The sequence below is a fragment of the Triticum aestivum genome, chromosome 6B, assembly GCF_018294505.1.
Source record: "Triticum aestivum cultivar Chinese Spring chromosome 6B, IWGSC CS RefSeq v2.1, whole genome shotgun sequence".
Lineage (NCBI taxonomy): Eukaryota > Viridiplantae > Streptophyta > Magnoliopsida > Poales > Poaceae > Triticum > Triticum aestivum.
Window position 1 is genome coordinate 410,521,555 of NC_057810.1, and position 7,541 is coordinate 410,529,095.

Below are 7,541 nucleotides of genomic sequence, written 5' to 3' on the forward strand. Positions count from 1 at the left end.
ATCGTGTGTTCATTGACAAAGCCTTGCGTAAACAAGTCAGCCTCGAAATCTGTGGCGTGTATAGCCCATTTTCTATTATTTTTATAATTTTTACTCATTTTATAATTCATATGGAATTTATTGCAGCCCGTTTTCCATTTTTAGAATTGCTGGCCATTTTCTGGCCAGTACGAGGGTCAAAAAATTAACTAAATATGTGGGAAATTTTGAAGATTTGCAAAAAAATTCTTGGGAACGAAATATTCTTAATCCGAAAATTAATAGCCATACTAAAACAAATTTAAAAATAAATTCTTACTATGTCATGTTAAATCCAATGAAATACGTATAAGATATCAGTGAAGAACAAAAACAAAAAAAGAAACTAATATCCCATTTGCTATAATTTTTTTGGAATTTTCAACCCCTTTTGATATTACTTTTAACAGACATTGACCATACTCTTTGGCCAGGACGGAGTGCATCCCTCCTCGTCTTGAAAGATTTGCAGCCCAGTAATTCGGAGAAAACAAATAGGCCTAGCTTGGGTAGTCTTCAAAAAGAAATATTGGGCTACCTATTTTCCCAAATAACTGGTGCATGAGCATTTAGCTTTATTTATTTATTTACTTATTTATGTTTAGGGGACCATGAGCATGTACCTGGGCCGGATTCATGTGAGAGCCTCCCTTCCAGTTAATTATGGGCTTCTCTATTGGGCCTTCATCAGTGGGCTGCATGTTATCAACAAGTGGAAAATGTGTCACATACGAAAAATAGTATGAGCTACGTACGGTACGGGGCACTCAAGGATCGAACCATGCAACGACTTCCAAAACATTGTGTTTGTCGTTCTAACAACACATTTATTCAACCAACAGAAGAAATATACTACTAATTGTACATTGAAAACAGCAGCAGCAGCAACCAGGGCTGGGGGTGCAACAGAAGCAGTAAGCAGGCCAGAAGAGTGAAGACGCAGTTCTCTCTTCCAAACCAAACATCAGCCATCATTACAAAAGGGCTACCAAAAAAGAACAAGTGTATGCATCAAACTAAATAAAGATCCTACTACACCAAGTGTACGCATCTAACTAACTGGGTTAGTTAGATGTTACTATTTAGTAAGCTGTGGAGATTGGCTGACGGCTTGAACCAGATGGGTGCCTGGCGGGGGAAACTCAAGCCAGCAGGTCGAAGTCTGATACTTGCGACCCTCTCTCCTACTTTGGGCTGCAGAGCATGGTGGCACATATCAGGGTATGGTGCATGCAGAGACGCATGGTACGCTGTGTACACACAGTTTTTCCTGATGAACGAAACCACGGTGCCATCATGATCCTTGCCGTCGGTTATCTCCTGGTTTATCGCATAATTCAGTCCGACAAACAGAGAGCGTGTACCAAGGCTACTTACCAGCCTCCAGTCAAAAATTCCTGAAGGCCCAGAGAAGCTGGGATCCTGCTCAAAGACCTTGCAGTGACTGTGATTGTATTCTGCGAAACAACACGTCCGGTACGTGCGAACGATCATCAATCTTTTGCCGTTGTTTGATCGAGCCAGGAACCACCTGCAACTGCCATGCCGCTTTTCTTTGAAAGGTTCTGGGATTAGGAAGGGTAGGGACACCAGGCGGCCTACAACATCATATCAAGTTGGAGTCAAATGAAAAAGGGCACTTGATTTAGTCAATCTTAAGAACAGCATGCTATGAGCATGAATATTTTTTCAGTAAATTTTGACAGTAATATAAGCAAGCCATCATGATATCATAGGAAAGTAACATACTGCTGTAACAGCCGTTTGTAGCGATGACTAGAGTAGGCCAGCAATACGTCCAGCCATAGAAGGAGTCGACAATGTAAATGAAGCCCTTGTGTTCAATGGCATCAAAGAACCATGGAGGATGTATGATCCTGTGATGGACGTGCAGATTTATCCACTTACCACAGTGACCTGTCAGATAGGCGAGACCGCGGTTGAAGAACGCAATTAGCCTGAAGTCTTTATAATTCGTAGATCTTGTGGGCACTTGGCAGATTACAACCTTGAGCAAATCAAACTTGGTATCATGTTGGCTACTGTAAGATTCCGAGTATTCTGGGCCGCGGTGCCAAAGCAGTGAATTGTTAATCGAAGGAAGGGGGATCAATCACCGGGTGTAGACCTCCATGAGCATCCAGCTGCCACGACCGTCGACGAGCACCATCCAAGACGTGTTTATGCCGACCCAATACATACCGTTAATGTAGTTGAGGCTGACTGGGATCAGATCGCAGTCAAGGGGGTTGATGCTCGCCACCCTATGATCGTTATGCTCCGTGACATGCCGTTTCTGAAGATCACGTGGCATCAGCAAGCAAGGAGTTGGCTTAAAAATCTCCGGCGTGAGGGCTTTGAGTAAACGGGACAGCCCCGACGAGCACGCGGCGAGCAGCATGGTACATAGATTGTACACACGTGAAACAATGAGCTTGATTACCTCTGTGGGGAGTGAAGTCCAGCCACTCTTTCGGCGTATGCTGCTCGGTTCTGCCATTGCTAGTGCTTGGGTTTCGGACGAGGGGGGGAAGCGCCTTAGCGGGGATGGAAGATTGGACGAGATTATGTGCGGACAAAGATGTAGAAGCGAATATGTGATGCGGGAAGTGGACAGGTGATGATGACTACAACACTCCGCTTGACTTATGAGACACATACCAACAGCGTAGGGTCATATCGATGCCAGACAACTTGCTTGAGTGATCACAGTACTGGTACTCCCTAAAGTACCTACTACAGTACTATGCCCTAACTTGCTTGAGTAGAGTAGTAGAGTAGGACTCTGCTCTACTACTAGCACCGGAGAAGTAGTATATTCTAATCTAAAATAGTAACAAACTTCAATGCCCGAGCGTGGAACGACTACGAACCGTGCTCAAAGACCGTGTCTACGTGGTGTTTGGACTTATATGCAAAAAAATAGCAAGATGTCCGTGCATTGCACGGCACACCATCATCACCAACTCGGTTTTTTCTCTACTCCTACTCCTATAAAAGACTCAGTTGGTGATGATGGAGGCGAGGAGGCGTGTTCAGCCGGGCGTGCAGCGGATGCTGCATCACTATTCGATTTGTTATAAAAAAACAAAGAAGAGTAGTAGAGATAGAGACATAGGGTGGAGCACGAGGTTGTGGGAGATAAGGATGAACGAGGCAAGGCCTTATCTGTAAATGTGGAGAGAGGTGCGGGTATCTTTTGTAAAATTGTCATAGTTTGCTTTCTATCCGTCAGATATAGATCGGACAGTCTATATTACAAGATGGCAGGCATACCATCATCACCAACTCGGTTTTCTATAAGAGTAGATATAGATAGATAGAGACTTGGGAGTACTAGTAAGGACACCATCTACTGCTTCGTGTGCTACTCCTACGCTCCATTCGGTGGCCGCAACGTCCCCTACAGCCACTCCCTCCTGCGCTCCATTCAGCGGGCGCTGTTGAAATTTGGGGAACGCACTCTCGCGACTGCTGGCAGCCACGACTTCACCGACGACGACTTCTTCCCCGACCTCGGCAACCTCTTCCTCAATGATATGGGCGACAACCGCAACGCCAATGATGCTACTCCCGTTGCACCGTATGTGTTTCTGTCCTTCCTATTTGAAATCGTGGTAGAATTCATGTTTCTACTCTGTATCCTACTACTATGCTAGTCCACATGATTAGTTTCATCTCTGTTATAGCCGTCATGATTTATTTTGTGCATATTCGGATTAAATCTCGTAGTAACTTGCTCATATATTCAACTGGCGCAACGTCCCATACAGCCACTCCTGTTTCATGGACGGCCTGGTCGATGCCTCCAAGGAGCCCTTCGTCCACTGCTATGAGTGCCCGATGCCATTTTGTGGCTCGCCGGTGGACATGGTGCATCACCTCACGGATGCGTACAGCGGTCACTGCTGGCCCTTGGCGGAGAACATCAAGTACGAGACATGCTACCCGTTCACCATGCCGGAGTCGCTGGAGGATCACTGCTGCCTGCTAGTCTCGGAGGAGGACGGCAGTGTCTTCCTCTTGATCGAGGGCACCGGCGAGGCCCGCGCAGGCCGCCGCCCCATCTCTATAATGTGCGTCAGGGGCGACGCTGCTGACGCTGACACTGACACGAGGCCGATGTACGGGTGCGTGGTCAGTGTTACTACCCCTCCGGGTCACGTGGGCGGCGACACCGGCCTCAACAAACGGACTTGGACTCTGGGGAGCTGGGACTATCCCACCAATGTGGACTTGGAAAACCCAAGGCATCCTTTACCCACCGACGCGGTGCACGGGGACTCCAAGGAGGTTCACCTGGACATACACATTATCAAGTTAAATGTTGATCATTAGTCATCGCTCAATGTAATCCACTATCTAAGCATGTGGAGACTTCCATGGGATCTTGCTCTATTGGAGTATCACACATGAAAAAAAGTGTATCCGTTTATGGTTTTGTCTAGAATCTTCCATGTATGATTTTTTACTACAGTACTGGTGAAAGACTTACAATGAACCATTTCTTACATCTCCTCTGCCCCCTTGCAAGTCATCTTGATTTAATCCCTCCGTCTAGGTGTATAAGGGCATGGTTAATATTACTTAATAGTATAGCCAACCGTTGACTATAAGAAAGTGCCATGTCATCTGTACCCAACATGTATAACAATCGATACTCAAAAACTAATTCTTAAAGATCATTTCTTGCAAAGCACAATAAGTGTTATTTCTTCACAAGTTTTGGATGCAGGTTGAACAGTTGAACGCTTTTGTTTGCAAAAGATACATTTTTATCTATTTCACCCGGATGTTTGTGAGCTCTAGAGATGAAATAATATCCGAAGAAACCTATCGATACCCGTTACACATGAGATGACCCCCACATCCTTTGTCAAAATAAACAACTCCCTGATCAATGCATTTCACTCTTCGGTGCAACGCACGGGCACCTTACTACTATAGATTAGTACGACCAAAAATTGAACTAACATTATATATAGTACGATAAATGCTGATGCATGTCACCTAAAATTATATCATTCAAAACTATGTTCAAATACAAATCCAACGATATAGTTTTTGTTGACATGCACTAAAATTTTGTCAGTTAAATCTTCAGTCAAATTCAATGGGGGACTAATAAACCACGACCGATGTAGTACAAGTGTAGAGGGCGGCGCTGCACGAGAGTCTCACCTCTCACCCCGCTCGTGGTGCGGCAGTAAAGCCGTCATATCGCAAAACCCAACCACTCCCAGTAATAAGTGGCCTGGTAAAATAAACGGACAAACAACCATCACATCCCTCCGTATTTTTTGCATTTCATCTCTCTGCATTTACTTTCTCTAGTTCATATCGCACACTCAATCCCTAGCTACTAGTCCTAGGGCCAGTTCTTTGGGCGGCTTCCCCAGCTTTTCCCACAAGACTAGTCACAGTGGAGAGTAACAATAAGGCGCCTCACTCATTTATTTGGACTTCTAAACTACTACTTCGTCCTCGTTCATTCCTCACCATTGTAATTTGTGCTAAATTTTGACCAAAGATTTAACTAATAAAATGTTACTCCCTCCGTCTAGGTGTGTAAGTCATCTTATGAAAACCAAATAATCCCAAAACACTTAGGAGTGGTGCATTAACTTCTACCTTGTTTCTTGTTTCTTGACATATCAACCAATAAGAGATAAAGAATGTGCATGCTTTTAATGACTTGAGATATCAAACACGACATGCAGTGGTTAGTTCATTTCATGCAATACTATTAATTAGCAAATAAACATTAACGTTTCTCTTTTTCTCCTCCTCCTTGGTCACGGTGCACAGCCTAAGATGACTTACTCACCTAGATGGATGGATTAGTGCATGTGACATGCACTAACATTTCATTAGTTAAATTTATGATCAAAATTTGACACAAATTACAATGGGGACCAATAAACCAGGACGGAGGTAGTAGTTATGGGATTACTAATCTAGAAGCCTAAAAGAACTGGCCCCTGGTACTCCTACTAGTAGTAGTACTCAAGTTGGAATTCCGATTGCACGGCACATCTTGTTAGGCAAAAAATTCGATACAGGGTGTAGGAAGAGGTTTGGGAATTTGCATGCATTTCCAACCAGTGAGATACTCCATACAAAGTACGACAGAGAAATAACCACAGAGAAGGAAGCTAAAAATAAACAATTAAACGAGCATTTTTGCATTTGTTTTGCATTGAATCGTTTCACAAGCTTGACTAGTGCTGTTTTTCTACTTTTACAAAAACCGCATCGTAATGTTAAAACGTGCATAAGTAATAGTAGTACTCCCTCCATCTAGGTGTCTAAGTCTTCCCTCCTTCTTGGCCATGGTGCAAAACCAAAGATGACTTATTGACCTGGACGGAGGGAGTAGCACAGTCTGCAAGCATATATCGAGAGAGACGTGTAGTGCGATAGTATATAGTAAAGTTTGTGCTATATGCACGTACTTGCAAAATGCGTATGAATACACAAGGTTTCCAAACTTTCCCTTTTACATACTTAATTAAGGACGCTAAAAATTCTTAAATGTTCGGGATTTATCATTTGCGTCCCAAAACTAATGAGGTCGCCTTACGAAACAAAAAGTATACTTCTCCAAAAAGCCACGGCGCTCGCAGGAGCGCTTGCGGCGCGCCACGAGTGCCCTCGTGTGCGGCCGGTTCCCAGCGCACCGACACAACGCCTCTTCCTCAGCCTCGCAACTCACGAGGTGTTGATTGGCGGCTTGCCGGCAGGCGAGCGTGATCTCACCGCTGTGGCGATCCGGCGCCAACAGGTACTCCTCCTTGCTAGAAGCGTGCACCCGGTCCACGTACCGCCAAGCGTAGATGAGGCGCTTGGGCCCGACTGCACTCAGGGCGTCGGCATGGGCGTCCTCCGCCACCCTCACAGACCTCGCACGAGCCTTCTGCCAAAGAGCCAGTTGCCTGACTCTCTCGGACGCGACATAGGCCTCCCAGGCAGCTTGTTCCGCGGTGTGCTTCTCTTCCTCGGCCTTCTTCTCCGCCTCTATTTTGGCGCGCTCTGTTGGAGGCAAAGCCTCGCACAAGGCGACATCTATTTATTTCCAAAGCTCCTCAAGGCTGGGGGGCTCGGTGGGCGGCGCGGCGTTCTTCTCGTAGCGGGGAGACGATGCGTCCTCCGACGCGCGTGCTGGCGAGATTGGGAACGCCGACGCGTCCACCTTGACGCGTCACGGCGAGGAGTGCAACACCGACGCGTCCTCCTCGACTAGTGGCGGCGAGGAATGGAATAGCGACGCGTCGCGTCGCGGAAAGGAGCGGAACACCGACGCGTCCTCCTCGACTAGTGGCGGCGAGGAACAGAATGGGGACGCGTCACGTAGCGGCGAGGAGCGGAACACCGACGCATCCTCCTCGACTAGTGGCAGAGAGGAACGGAACGGCAACCCGTGATCGTCCGCGCGGTGCAGCAAGGGGCTCCTAGGGCTTGGGAGGGGTGATGCCATGGTGGTCGACGTGAGAGGGAGGGGGAGGAGATAGCGATGAACGTGA